Source organism: Paramisgurnus dabryanus, chromosome 5 (genome assembly GCF_030506205.2).
Source record: "Paramisgurnus dabryanus chromosome 5, PD_genome_1.1, whole genome shotgun sequence".
In the NCBI taxonomy this organism is placed as follows: Eukaryota; Metazoa; Chordata; class Actinopteri; order Cypriniformes; family Cobitidae; genus Paramisgurnus; species Paramisgurnus dabryanus.
Genome location: NC_133341.1, coordinates 30,570,834 through 30,586,970, shown reverse-complemented (window position 1 = coordinate 30,586,970; position 16,137 = coordinate 30,570,834). Strand labels below are relative to the sequence as shown.

General features: G+C 38.1%; 1 protein-coding gene across 3 annotated transcripts in view; it reads right to left on the bottom strand.

The window, feature by feature from the left end:
* Window positions 1-13,691, bottom strand: part of sema4c (sema domain, immunoglobulin domain (Ig), transmembrane domain (TM) and short cytoplasmic domain, (semaphorin) 4C) — a 70,877-nt gene extending 57,186 nt beyond the window's left edge. For all 3 annotated transcript variants that reach the window (XR_010526788.2, XR_010526787.1, XM_065250863.1), the window contains exon 1: window positions 13,218-13,691. The gene's annotated coding sequence lies outside the window, so the exon portion shown is untranslated. The remainder of the gene's footprint in view (window positions 1-13,217) is intronic.
* Window positions 13,692-16,137: the final 2,446 nt, after the last annotated feature.

Here is a 16,137-nt window from a genome sequence, read left to right as displayed (position 1 = left end):
GAGACAACGCAGGACACCTGGGCAGCATCTTTGTTTATAATAGTAATAGGCATAACCAGACATACACATGACACAGACAAGCTCTGGACCGAAATCACAAATGTACACATCTAAATTTACATTTCTCCAAGCACACAACCACCCTACCATAAAAATCCATCTGCTCCTTGTTTTTTAATCTTTATTAAACCAAAGCAGCCATTTTGAATCTCTTATCAATGTGAGGTCACATTGATAAAGCCCCACCCACTTACAGTCCTGCATTACCATAGTTTCCACGCTCAGAGAGTTGTACTCTGTCCACTAAATACTATTGTTTCAGACTGTATTAATCTATTTTAACTAAAAAAAACCCCGCTCACTATGTGTTTGTAAGGAAGTGTGGAGCTGTAGCTCATTTGCATTTAAAGGTACGGACAATAAAATTTGCGTTTTTGCTAATGGGGCATTTTGGACATGCTATAATAAATGATCTGTGGTAGGGCTGGGATAAACGATTATTTTTTTAACGATTAATCTAGCGATTATTTTTTCGATGCATCGATTAATCTAACGATTCATTTTGTCAGTCCGATTCGACTTCGATTCGATTCGATTCTCGATTATCTCCCCATTAATTAACTAATAGCAAGTTATACATGTTGATTTACATATCTGAATGTAAACATTTCAATATATCTTTATTGCTCTTAAAATTTAAAATAAAAAAAGACTATACAAGTGCAAAATAATGCATTCTTAGACAGAGGTAGCATTCAAAAAAGCATTTGTACTGTACATACTGTGCAGTTAAGTAACCGTATAAAAATCTTAAATTCAAATTACTTTATTTTACATGCATTTATGAGCAAAACCTCTTCAATGTGCCTTTTGATGGTCTGTGTAATTTTTATAACTACATTTGTTTAATCCACATTGTTTTTCTGTCCATTTAATGACAGATATAAACACAATTATTTTAAGAAGCACATATATTATTAAATCTCTTTCTCTTAAGTTTATTAAGATAGATGAGGACTCATTTACTGCTGGACAGAGAGTGAATGAAAGCGCAGTCTTCTGGCAACAGTGACATATTTCATTGCTTTCTGTTAAATTGCTCAAATGACTGTTTAAAACACACTTGGCATCACATTCATGATTTTATGGTAAAATGACACTTTTTCGCGTAAATCCACGAGCATTTAAACCATAAACAAAGCACTTTCACTTTAATTGAGCGTGAGCAGCGCAGCAGAACCACGCAGAAACGATTGCAGCACTGTTGCTACAGAGCCGCCCAAGTATTTGCAGCTGGCTCCGACCTCCGTTTATATCCGTTTCGAGCCGCAAGCTCGCGCTGCTCATGCGGCGGGGTGCATGCTTGTGAACATTGGCGCTGAAAAAACCACGCGCCGCGCGGCCGCAGGCACTGCTCACCCTTGCTGTGTGAAACCGGCGTGGACTGAAGCCAATTGCGTTGCTACTACTGCGCCGCCTTTTTGGGTCTGACGAATCGACGCGCATATTTTGCGTCGACGTATTTTTTGCGTCGACGTCGTCGATTACGTCGACGCGTTGTCCCAGCCCTAATCTGTGGGGTATTTTGAGCTAAACCTTCACAGACACATTCTGGGCACACCTGACACTTATATTACATCTTGTAAAAAGGCCATAATAGGTGCCCTTTAAGTCAAAGTTTTAGATAGATTTAGATGCAGATAGCAAAGAGACTGATGGGACATAGAGAGCAAGCGTTTCTTTTCCCAGATAAAATTAAACATTATTATAAAATTTTCAGTTGAAGTATATTTTATTGTACTATAGGGATGCATAACGATTAGTCTATAGCAGAATAAAAGTTTTTGTTTACATTATATATGTGTGTGAACTATATATAATAACTTTGTATAGATAAATGCACACACATGCATGCATATATTTAAGAAATGTTTACATGTGTATATACATTTGTATATTTATGTATAAATTATTATATATAAAATATAAATACTTAATATATATTTTTCTTAAAATTATACATGCATGTGTGCATATTTATATATTATATTCATATTTTTATATTTTATTCACAGTTTAAACACATATGTGATGTAAACAAAAACTTTTATTATGCTCTAGATTAATTGCCATGCATCCCTATTGTATTGCAAAGTTTAAGCTTTATCGTGTCGCATTTTGCATAGTGTATTGCATTATTTACCAAGTATCACATTTTCAGTATTCTGCAGCACTAACAGATACAAAAATAATTGTATCTCATTAATTTATTTTCCCTGTTCCTGTGTTCGAACCTGGTTTAAAAATATACCCTCTCACACTCGTAATGGTCAAATGATATGAGCGATATGGATTTTCACTGCATAATATATATTAAGATACTCCAGCCTGCTTCACTTATCCCACGCCAATATGTAACTGATATCTCTACTTGCACGAGTAAAGAACTGCAGATCGCCCATGACCGCCCTTAACATAGCTTAACCAGCGACAATAGCCACTCGCACAATACCGCTTTGTTAGCGCTGGCAGGAGAAGTCCACCGCATAATACGAGTGCACACACGGTGATCACAAACGTGCCAGCCGTGGGAATCATACTGCCAGACAAACACCTATACACACACCTGCGGTAAGTGTTTTAATGGTAAGCCTGTGTTATTAATTAAATAAAAGCTCCCAATGGGAGGGGGGAGGTGCTTGGATTGTGCGAATTTAATCAGCACACATTTAACAGCTTAGAGAGAGAAGAAGAGAGAGAGAGACAGAGAGAAAAAGCATCACACTCGTTTATTGTATCGACACTGCAAGCAAAACTGCATCACTCGCTTTTAATCTTCACAAAATGATGCAACCAGATTTCTCCCATTTTAATAAACAAAGAAAAAGTGTGATGCAAACTAGTTTAATCATGCAGCACAACAAAACCAAGATCTTTCCATTGTATTGCATTGCATTGTGATGACTCCTATTAGTCAGTGAAACATCTACAATGCAAGGTAGTACTACAAAAATATTTTATCCAACAAAACAGCACTCATCCCATTATAATCAATACAGCAGTCAATACAGAAATCACACATCGATAACAATAATGCCATACCAGCAATACAATTCTGTTGTGCTTGGTGAAGATCATCTGCTTGACTTGAAGTATGGGGGGAAACAAAAAAGGGCCGGAAGGTAACCGTGGGACTTGGTTGGTTTCTCCCACACGTCTTTCTCCATTAACCGTCAACCTCTTTTAAAAAGGTGCTTTATTGATTTTCTCACGCGCAGCAAAGCTGTGGCTTACCGGGGGGTTTCTCTCTCTTACCATTTTATTTTTTTCGCCGCGATGCCATGCAATCGTAATAAAGAGTTTTTCTCACTCCGACTTTTTGCTCACTGCAGGAACTTAATAGGCGCAAAAAATAAGCTTCTAGATAAACTGTTCCATGTGTGCTGGAGAGGTGAAATAGAGCTGAAGCGAATCACAGAGAGAGAGCGAAGGCAGCACGTGGAAAGAGTCTATTACAAACACACAGGAGCACTCGGCACAAGGAGCGAGGGGAAAAAAGAGATGGAGAGACCCTGAGAGACGGAGGAGATTGATGCTGTATTTGCCGTCTGCTGGTTTGCCGTTATCTCCGTTTCTCAGGTCCAGCGTTTACGGGTTTACTTTCTCTCTCTCTGGCCTCTCCTGGACAAAAAATCATCTTCTCTCACTTTCTTTTTATGCCAGACGTGCTCTCCCTCTCTCGCTGTTTGATTTTCAATTTTAGCTTTCAATTTAAATTTGGTTCCTACTTCATTTCTAGCTGCAGTGGAGTACAAGGATCGAAAAATGCTTCCAATATGCAGTTTTGTTATTTGGTTGGATCAAAGAATGAAACACAATCATTTGTTTATTAAGTTGAACATTTTTGTTGTGTTCCTCTTCTATCTCCATAAGTCACTGTAGAAAAATATTTGTTGGTTCAACTTAAAGAAAGTTACCTGGTTACCTTAAAATTTTGAGTTGATTTGACTTAAAAATGTTAGTTGATTCAAAAGTTGTGTAAAAATATAGTGTCAACGTTTATTTTTTTTATTTTCATTTTTAAAGTAATAGTCTAACCTTTTGCCATATTAAACTATGTTATTACCTCAACCTAGACGAATTAATACATACCTATCTTTTTTCAATACGTGCACTGTACAGCGCGTTGTGAATGTGTTAGCATTTAGCCTAGCCCCATTCATTCCTATGGTACCAAAAAAAAGTTATATTTTGTGGCACCATACTTACTGGTAAACATGGAAGTGTTTGGTGGCTTCCCTGTTTGGTACCATAGGAATGAATGGGGCTAGGCTAAATGTTAACACATTCATGACGCGCTGTACAGTGCACGCATTGAAAAAAGATACATGTGTATTAATTCATCTAAGTTGAGGTAATAACATAGTTTAATATGGCAAAAGGGTAGACTATTCCTTTAAGGCAAGCAGGTAACTTACTTTTTTAAGTTGAACCAACATATAATTTTGTACAGTGCATAAGAAAGAATCAAGAAAATGCATCAATTACAGGTATATAACCTTGACATTGATGAGAACTAAGGTGCTTAGTCTCCTTCGTCTCAGATATTTTTTAAGGTCAACTATTGTACGATTCACAATTTTACATTTCCTTTGGTGTGTAAGTGTGTATTCGTACATGTTAACGATATGCAAAAGATACAAACCCCAAAGTAAACAATGACGCGAGTTAGCATCTCCAACGTAAATCTCTTTTCTTGGACTACAACAAAGACACGGATTGTAGGCAACAGTTTACTTCCTGGGATTGGTGATGTAGACAAGACCGACATTATCATAATTCCTCCCGCATGGACTTACAGCCTGTAATTAACTCCTGTTAGCATTGCATTGTGAGCGAATCTTTCAAACATGGTAAGGAGCGACATATTTCCGGTTGGCGTCAGAGGTATTCAGGCCAATCACATTGTACAGATTATCTGGCCAATCAGAGACACCGCGCTTTTCAGATCGATGAGTTTTGTACAAAATCAATGCGTTCGAGGAAGGCAGGATATCTGGAGCTACAAAAATGTACGGTATGTGGAAAATAATGTGTTTTTGAACCATAAACCATGCAAACACATTGCATTATACTAAATACACTAAATATTTTTTTTTTGCAACGAATGAAATTTTTAACACTTTAATGCCAAAAACCTTAAAATCTCATTAATGTCTCCATTGAAGCTTTAGATGAGACCTTAAAGCGATACTCCAGCCAAATATAAAAATTACCCCATGATTTACTTACCCTCAAGCAATCTGAGATAAATGTGCCCATCATCTTTCAAACAAACACATTTGGAGTTATTTTAGTAAATGTCTTGCTTTTCCAAGCTCATAATGGGAGAAAACAGGGATCAGGGAACAACTTTTGACCTACCTAAAAAGTTGCATTCATCCATCACAGAGGTAATCCAAGAGGTTAATAAAAGTCTTTTGAGGGTATTCGATCGATTTTTATGAGAAAAATATCAAATTTTTAAATTGTATAACTTATAATAACTAGCTTCCGGTAACAACGCCATCTTGGACTCCTTGAAGCCATGAGGATAACCTCTGTGAAGGATGAATACACTTTTTTAGGGTTTAAAGGGATAGTTCGGCCAAAAATGATATTAAACCCATGATTTACTCACCCCCAAGCTGTCCGAGTTGCATATGTCCATCGTTTTTCAGACAAACACATTTTCGGATATTTAAGAAAAAGTTTTAGATCTTTCAATAGATTAAATGTAATGTTACGGGGTCCACGACCTTCAAGTCCAAAAAAAGTGCATCCATCCTTCACAAAATAAATCCAAACGGCTCAAAGGTCTTCTGAGGGTAATCCACGCGGTGTTGTTGTAGAAATATCCATATTTAAAACTTTATTAATGTAAATAACTACCTTCCGGTAGCACCGCCATCTTAGACTCCTCTGTATTCAGGAGAGAGTATTAGCGTAGTGTACGCACTTTTCTTAATGACGTATGACAAATTCGGAGGGCGGGGGCACAGAGCAGCAGCAGAGTAGCCTCCGTAGTCTGCGTAAGCTCTCATCCTGAATGCGGACGCGACTAAGATGGCGGCGCTACTGGAAGGTATTTATTTTCGTTAATAAAGTTTTAAATATGGATATTTCTACAACAACACCGCGCGGATTACCCTCAGAAGACCTTTGAGCTGTTTGGATTTATTTTGTGAAGGATGGACGCACTTTTTTTGGACTTGAAGGTCGTGGATCCCCTAACATTACATTTAATCAACTGAATGATCTAAAACATTTTCTAAAATATCCGAAAATGTGTTTGTCTGAAAAACTATGGACATATGCAACTCGGACAGCTTGGGGGTGAGTAAATCATGGGTTTAATATCATTTTTGGCCGAACTATCCCTTTAAAGTCAGAAGTTGTTCCCTGATCACTGTTTTCTCACATTACACACTTGGAAGAGGAAGGATGTTTACTAAAATAACTCCAAATGTGTTCCCCTAAAAGATGATGGACACGTGTATCTCGAATTGCATGAGGGTGAGTAAATCATGTGGTAATTTTGATATTTGCCTGGAGTATCCCTTTAACAATGTCACAAATGGGGTTCAGATTTGCCAAATCACATCCATTGTTTTACTTAATTTTACAGCTGTAATGCATTTTAACAATAGTCACATTTGTTTATGTCTCCTGAACAATTTTAGGACAAACATCTGTGCACTGATACTTAAATAAAACACAATTTAGTTCTTGTCTCTTTTTATATCGATTTTGAGTCCTGAATATAAAGTTTGAACTGCTGGACCTCACTATGTACTTTCTATCTCTCTCTCTTTCTGAGTGACAGAGCTGGTGTTGCAGTATATAAGAGACGCAGTAGGAGGTGTGCAGCATGTAGCGATTCAAGGTTAAAGGTCGTCCTGCAGAGAAGGGGGATGGTCTCTCTCTCTCTTTCTCTCTCTCCAGGGTCTAATGGTCCAACAGCCTCGCTATTGTTTGTTACCATCCTGTGAGTTTTGCACATCTGGGAGATCTGTGTTGGCAGCCCTCTGATAGCTCTACAAATGGGCAGAGAAGCCGCTGTACACCAGGAGGCAGCAGTCTTGGGGTGGTCCGGGCACTGAGAAGGGAAGTGCGAGGGTGGGGGGGTTGTAGCCAAATCTCCTGAGGGAGGGGAAGGGGGTAAGGGAAGGGGCCGAACCCAGCTGTGGAGCTCATTCCCTGACCGTTTCTATCCCTGCGGCAACAAACAAGCACTTTTATGATGTGCTGTTTCTTACTCCCAGAACGAGTGCGTGTTGGTGAATGCTAGCGTGCATGAATGTTTATTCCTCTGCTTGTTTCCTGGTGCTAATGGTCCGGTGTGCGAGTCACACGGGAAGGCATTATGTTCAAGGGGAAAATAACACAAAATGAGATAGATATTGAAAAAAACCCAAAATGCTTGCTTGTTGCCATGTGGTTGCTAGGGTGTTCTCTGTGATATTTAACTTGTTGCTATGGACATACAAAAAAGTGTACGGGTGGTTGCTTGTGCATTGCTACAATTAAAGGTCCACCAATATATTGCCGAGGCCGATTTATCTGAAAATAAGCAAATATATAACTTAGGCTGTGCAATTGTCGTGTTTTTATCGCTTTTATAAAGACAAAACAGGAGAACAGACAAAAATCTTTTTTGGTCTATTAATATATTTTTAACTTTAAAAAGGTGAAACAACCTCTAACTGAGTTAAGTATAATAATTCAATTAATTTGATAATATTAAGGAATTAAATACTATTTTTGCCATTAATTATAAATGTTATCTTAATCTATAAGCAGTAATTATTTAACCTCATTATAATTTTTACCTCATTAAAAGTTTTTTTTTAAATTAAGAGAATATTGCATAAATTTCACTAATTGTTTGTATGTTTCTCAGTTTCTATGATGATATATTTTTAAAGGGGACATATCATGAAAATCTGACTTTTTCCATGCTTAAGTGCTATAATTGGGTCCTCAGTGCTTCTATCAACCTAGAAAATGTGAAAAAGATCAACCCAGTAACTTAGTTTTGGTAAACCATTTTCTGCAAGCATGTAAAGGAATACGTAATTGAAATTGGCTCCCCTTGTGATGTCAGAAGGGGATAATACCGCCCCTTAATCTGCACTATCCAACCACCACACTGCCATTTAGTGCAGAGATCAGCTCATTTGCATTTTAAAGGACACACCTAAAACAGTGCATTTTTGCTCACACCTACAAAGTGGCAATTTTAACATGCTATAATAAATTATCTATAAAATATTTTGAGCTAGAACTTCACATATGTACTCTGGGTACACCAAAGATGTATTTGACATCTTAAAAAAGTTTTGTGAAATCGCCCCTTTAATATCGTCTTCATATCGGCCATCAAAACCCATATCGCTCCACCACTAGCTACAATATTAAAAATAAAGATGCTACTGATGGTTCATTACAGTGATGTCATAGAAGAACCATTTTTGGTTCCTCCAAGAAACAATCAGTCCACTAAAGAACCTTTTCTTTAGTTCTTTGGAGTTTTTTTCTGGGTCCATACAGCTGAAACTCATTTTTCTTTGGCATGGTGTAGCAAGTGTAGCTTACTGTCTCCAAATCTGATATTCTGGTCAGTAGATATGACTTAGATTCCATTTTCAAAGTAAGCCTGTTATTTTTTTTGTGTACATTTTATCATCCACAAGGTGGAAGTCATAAGTCCTACAGCTTAGGAAAATAATACTTCACATCACGTCAAACAAACCGCATGATTTGAGGTATCACTCTTGTCCGTAACACAGACGGTGCCGGATAAGTTACGTGGTACAGTTTAATACTCAGGATTAGGCGTTTGTTCAAATCCTCAAATCCTCGCCTTAACAAGCAGCTGAGCACTAATAATACAAACCATAAAGCTAAACTGGAGAAAAAAACCGAACGCCCCCAACTGCTTATCTGCACAGATGGATCTAAAACACTGCCACGTTTACATTACGGCTTGAGCTAGATTCACCGTCCAAACTGTCCGTGAGTGATAATGCACTTAAGCAAATGGAAATTTTAATGAAAATGCATTTTGTAATGAAAAACTCTCTTGCACGAATTCCAGGTAAAGTGGGATATGAAGCCAAATGCAATAACTAACGCTACGTCAGGACAAAAAAAAAAAAACGAAAAGGGAAGCAAAGACTCGTGATTGCTCTTCTAAACAACATTTTTATAAACACCAGGTCTTTTCAAAACGGCTGACACAAAAGAAAAATATCGGCTTTTTAATGCAATCCAGCTCCTACCTGTGTCTGCCAGGACTTTTTGACCCTAAATCAAGACATCACGATGACCAACAGGATAAGAAGACGTGCGGTCACGTGACGCTCTCATGCATAAACAAAAAACAGCACAGCTTGAAAAAATCACTAGCGTGGCCTGCAGCGAAGGACACTAAAATAGCAGATGGTCGATATCGGTCATTTGCTAGCAAACGAGAGGGCCTACGCTCTCCACCTTTCCCCTTTTCGTGGCCATCCATATGTGGCTCATAAAAAACGTTGAATTGGCCTGATGGATCCGTATTAGCAGAACAAGCCCCGAGGTGAAGAATGCAAAGCGGGGCAGAATGAACCGCTATCAAGACTGCTTCGTGCGTTGATGAACAATGTATTTTTAATGTCTTTGTCTATGGGAACCTGATTTGTATGCGTGTGTGAATGGGAAACAGTCATGCCTGTATCACTTTCACGGCTCGGTGTGGTTGTGTTTCACCACCTCTGGTCCACAGCTGCGCACACACATGGACAAACACACACTTAGTCAGACACACAGCATCACATCATTTCGGCATGTGTAAACATAATGGGGGATGGCGGAAAAACACACTACACTGTCAGAAAAAAAGGTCCCTTTTTAAAAAGTACACCAAAAGTGGTCCTATTTGTACCTCAGAGGTACATATTGGTACCAAAGGGTGCATATTAGTACCTTAAAGGTACATACTAGTACCTATTTAAAATGTTACTGACTTGGTGACACCTAAGGACCACTTTGACTCTTTTTTGAGGAATTTTGCATTATTGGGGGTTTATTAACCCCTAATGACGTTCAAAACTTTACTGTATACATTTTTTAGTATCTCTTATGCAGGTTTTTCAATACAATTTCTGTTCAAAGCACCCACAGCTATCTATTTCCAAAAAGGCACCATTAGAAGTCCACATGACTGCAAATCTGGCCCTCCTGTGAGCTGTTTACTGCTGTGACCAGATCATTGAGTCACTGAGCTGAACAAATCATTCGGTCCTATTTGTGAACCTCATCAGCAGGTCTATTGCAAAGAACCATCTCGAATCAACGATCCGTTCCGTAATGTGGTTCCTGAGTTCGATTCACCGAATCAATGATCAAGACGAACAGATGTGGTCACTATGCACTGAAAAAGCCTCCTATTGCTTTAAAACACATGCTGCACCTCTATAAACACACACTCTCGAGTCTCAAACCAACACAAACTCTCTTATATTTGCACTTCTCATCCTCTTATCTAAACATCACCTGTGTCCATCTCCAGACCCTGCTGGTTTTACTCCGCCTGCGTCCACTCTGGACCACGGACTCGTGACCTGACTGCATGACCTTACACGCCTCACACCTGGAGCACCATTCACCGCATTACAAATACAGGTGGACGCAGGGACCGGCATACACAGCAGCATGCGGTGATGGAAAATAATAAGGGGTCTAGTCGAAAGGTCAATATGCGCGGCTACATCACATCAACTCCCAGCAGAGAGAGGACAAATAACCCTTGTGTGGCTTGAATAGGGAGCACTTTCAATAAGCCAGGGGATGAGGACGGCGTTACGCAAGGTGAAAGTTTTGCAATTGCAGATCGATTTCCGTCGTTTCGGAAAACAGAAGCGGTTCGTGGAGGCCGTCGCGTCGGTGCTAATTGTGTTTTCGTGCGCAACGCAGCCAGGCAAAATTGCGCGATGCTGATCGTAACAAGACAGAACATTTGTTTTGTGATGTCAAGGCTGTAATCCAATAATTCATTCATATGATAGGAGCTCCTGCAGGGGCAGATAGTGAGAGCTCTAAGGGTTTAGAGAGCTTAGAAGAGAGGCTTGTTAAATCAGTACAGGCACTGTGCAAATCTATATGCTTTTGACATTACGATGTGCGTTTGAAGCTCAGGTAGCATCAGAGTTTATTTTGATGGCATCTACAGCGGTGTTTTAAAGGGATAGTTCACCAAGAAATGAAAATTCTGTGATAATTTACTTCCATGCATACATTTCTTTGCATGCAAGATTTTAATAACCAAACAGATCTGGGGCACCATTCACTTAGTATTCTTAATTCCTACTATGAAAGTCAATGGTGCCCCAGATCTCCAGTGATGTTAATGACAAAATTGTAACTTTTTGGTAAACTATCCCTTTAAGAGTTGGATTAAATTCAGGATTAAGAGTCTATATTAGATACTGGTATCAAAGTGTTTACTTTTAACACTTTAGATTAAACATTTGTTTGAATGCCAGAAAAGCAATTGTCTTTCTCTGTCCCTTTGAATTCATCCTGCCAATCTAGCAAACCCTGTATGGGAATGTTTCTGTGCTTGTCAGAATTAGGTACTATTGACTAAGGAAGGATGTGAGTCCATTGTAACACAACAATGCAAAGATCTTCCCTCCCGGAGCTCAATTTGACTCTCAATGGATTTGAGGAACATCTGGACAGAAGGGCTAAGAGTCCACGCAAGCTATTTTTTGCCGGTTGCATTTAATGCAGCAACACTATGCAGACCTGGCTGGAAAACAAACATGAATGAAGCTCAATTATACAGTAAGAGCTCTGCTCTCCCTCCACCGTTCACTAGCAGACGATGACGAGAGGTAATGACGGGCTCGCATCACAAAATAGAGAGCATTGTTAGAGGCGATTGTTAGTGTTTCAATCACTGCATTGTAATAGACAGTGACGTCACGCACACAGTGATTACCTCATTATTCTATTCTGTGACGTCATAAAGTAAGGTTTGGTTTAATTTCCATTCACTATGTAACTTTTTTTGTACAGCTGTTATTGTATCATACAGCATCATGTTTGACATATGAGTGCATTTCTCTGTACTTTGCATATATTCTAAAGTAAAATATATAAATGCGCATTCATATGGTTTGTTTTAATATATGCTAATTATAATAAGCATCTTACCCATCCATGCACCTTTTGGAATTGTACGAGTTTAATTATGACATATTGTGGCATTTATGATCCTCCAAGAATGGTTTTACAGTCTCTCTGGAAACGATTTGGGCCCACAAGTGTAAGAAATTCAGTACACTTCACCTTTAAACCCCGTATGTTAACAATTTTTCCGACTGAATGAACACCAAGCTTATGAAAACACGAATGTCCACTCCACGAAGGCTTGGTGGTCACGCTGTAATTATTGCAATCTTGAGTACGCAGCGCGCACTTTCTTTATTACAGGCGAGCAGTCACAGACAGAAACACGCGCTCTCTGTTTGTGTCAAAATATCTGACGGTGGTGGGTTCACATGATTTTGTGAACGTTATTTTTACATTCAAGTTTTACAGAATAACGCGCATCACTCCTTTAGATAACGATAAAGTGATTTTCTCATCAAATACACTCTCGGAGAAGAGCGCTTTTATTGTGCTGCGAACGTGGCAAGACATACAAAGAAAGTGCGGATGTTTTGCTTTAATACTATCGCATTGCATTGCTTAAACGAAACAATAGTTTGTTTTGCGATAAAAGCGTTTGTTGCCTCACTCGAACCTTGTGCGTAAAGATTTGAATGTAACGTTATTTTGGCACAGGGTGTCCGTTTTATAAACCCGCACTGCGCGTTTGCCAACTTATATCCACCGCTACAAACTGCCATCGACAGTGTAACTACTTTGATCAAAATCATGTTCAATTTCACCCATAAACTTTAACTAAACAGAAAAAGGCAACAGTTGGAGGTCCGCCGACTGACTTAATGACGGTATCAAATGTCTTTTCCTCCCCCATCGCGTTCACAATAAACTGCCACACAATAACATTTTAAATCCATACAATTCGTTTCATTGCATTGTGACGTCACTTTATAGCGAAACATATTAAACTGAATGTCACAATAACCCAGCTGTATTTGTACGAGAGGTGGCAAACTTACCTTTGGCGAGTCGGCGCGTAACACACACGGGCTGTCAGCGCGTCCAAAAACGCACAGAAACACACTCGGCGCTTCGTCTTATAACGCCATTTCAAAACGTGACCAAAAATCCCACATTTTCCCACAAAGGCGCTCAGTTCCTTCTGTTTTTCCTCATGCTTTCTGTCTCTGACGGCTGAAGGAACGTGCGGAGCGATGCTCGGTGTCGGTTACGCAGCGGAACTCTCTCCGTTCACTCCCTTTGTAGTAGTTATAGAGAGGGAGGCTGTACGAACCCGTCCAGATCCACTTCTTTATAGCAGGTTCACCTCCGTTTTACCAACTCGAACCCGTCACCCTCGTTAAAGTGAGGATCTTTGATTTAACAACCAGAAAGAAACGTGGCTAATGGAAAGCGCAGCTCCAGTGTACTGCATTACAGGATATACTGCCTCCTGATGGGTATCCGTGAGCGATGAGGCGGACCAGTGCCTTACAAAGCAGTACAAACAGGTCTCCGCCCCAATCTCCCCTGTCCTGTATCGGGAACAGGAGCGGATATCATCATACAGATGAAGTAGAACATATTCTCACGTGCTCCTTAAGACATAGAAAGATATCCAATACAATAATAAAACATTTATTATAATAATCAACATGGTGCTAATATTATTTTGGAAGGCTTTTATAAACAAAATATTGGCCTTTTAATCATTATCAGATGAAGTAGAACATTTGCCTTTCCCCTATGATTTTTACTATAATACACAAATTTTTTTGACAGACAAATGGACAGACTGTCATGCAAACATACAGACACATACACTGTAAAAAAAATCCTTGTTGCACTTAAATAAAGTTAAATTAATTTAAGTTTTTATTAACTTTATGTTTTATAAATTACTAGTAAATAAATTAAATGTATTTAAACTTACAAATGTAAGTGCAACAAGGAGTTTTTACAGTGTTTAAGGGCCATTCCACCAAATCTGTGCCATTTTTTATATTTTTTTTTAAATCTAGTAACACACATATTTTAATTTCAAAATGAGTATTGGTCAATCTCAGGTAACTAGTTTATTTTTTTTAACATGGCTTCTTAATGGAGCATGGAGGCATTTTGGTAACAGGACTGAAAGTAACAGGACTGAGTTTTTAGCATAGATTAAAAAAATACCAGTGGCGGCTCGTGACTGCTCTTCCAAGGAGGCAAATTCAAAATAAGTGTTCAGAGCGTCATGTATGTTGCTTGTGTTTTCAAAATATGTGTTTGTTGCGTCATGTGCATCATGTGTTTTGCCAAAATAAGTGCCTGCTGCACACGCGTCAAAACGGTTTATGATAAAAGAGACGCTCACGTTCACAAAATACACGCAAGACACTCCCTTAACAGTAAACTCTGATTATGCATGAGATTATGCGAGTATCTGGCAAACACGAGTGTCTCTTTTATCATAAACCCTTTAGATGCGTCTGCAGCAGGCACTTATTTTGACAAGACAGATGATGCACATAGGTTCACTCAATGCACCAAACACATATTTTGAAATTACGAATCACACACATAACGGGCTACATGCATGTTGTGACAAATTTAAAATCGATGCCCATGATAAAAGAAGTCACCGGCCGCCAGTGGAAAATACATAAAATATAGTTGCATTAAATATGTGCTAATAACATTACAGAAGCTAATGAAGCAAATTCTAGTGATTTACTTTTTTATTTTAAAATAAACCGATAACATAAAAATAATATCAAGACTGAACATTATGATTGAAAAGCACAGTCATAGCATCAATATCATAAAATATACAGAAAAGAAAATGAGAAAAGTAACATTTGATCTTCACATGGCCATCAGAAGATCCAGATGATGTCACTTCCTCTTCACAATGTGACTTGTGGGACATTCCTAAATTGTCAGAGGTGGGGACGTGCTGGGTAACAGGACTGAATTAAATCCTGTGAACATGACTAAAACCCACACAAAATACAAAAAATTAAATAAATGAAGAATTTTATGCTTTATTTTTAAAGGAAAAGTATAAAGATAGAGAGATAGTGTTTTATGTAGTTTTTATAAGTGTTTTAAATTAAATAGTTTAAATTTGGTATTAGATTAACATGCAGGACACTTTGCTTAATAATAAAATGTATTTTAGAGTTAGTTTTCTTAATTTTTTTTTTACATATAATGTCCCGAGAACAGAATTGGTACCAATTTGGTGGAATGGCCCATAAAGACATTCATTCACTTATAGACAAACAGACATATCTAAATTTAAACATTCAGCAAAAGCTTTTATCCGAAGTGAAATACAAAAGGAAGGAAAAATTATTATTTCAATTTACTCATTTTTTTTAAGGTAAGTGGTTGCAATCAATTTATTTAAGCTACATTTAAACAAAAGTATTTTGTTTTGTTTTTCTCTATTTTTTTGTTTGTTTGTTTAAATGTAGCTTAAATAAATTGATTGCGACCATTAAATATTGAGTAAATCAAATTCATAATTTTTCCAGTGAAGAGGGCAACAGTATAAGACGACAAGAGACAGACAGACAGACAGACATACATACAGACAAATAGTGTAAATAAAATAAGTATTGATTATAATAATAAACGTAACGATGATTAAATATTAAATTACATTTAAAAAACAATGGCTATGAATATTAGACATGCATGTCTGCGGATGTGATTGAAAGATTACTCCGAAACAGCAGGGAGCAGGTCTCGGATTAATCCTGTATAGTTTCATTTTAGTGGATTCACATGGATTATGGTCAGTCTCTGATTTAAAACACAATAAATCTGTCTGTCTGTATCCTGTCCGTAAAATATACTCTTATAGACAAGTAACAGGTCTGGCAAATTCCAAAATAATTCACTTAATCTCCATATAAGATTAGCCTACATCACAGATACAAATCCTGACTG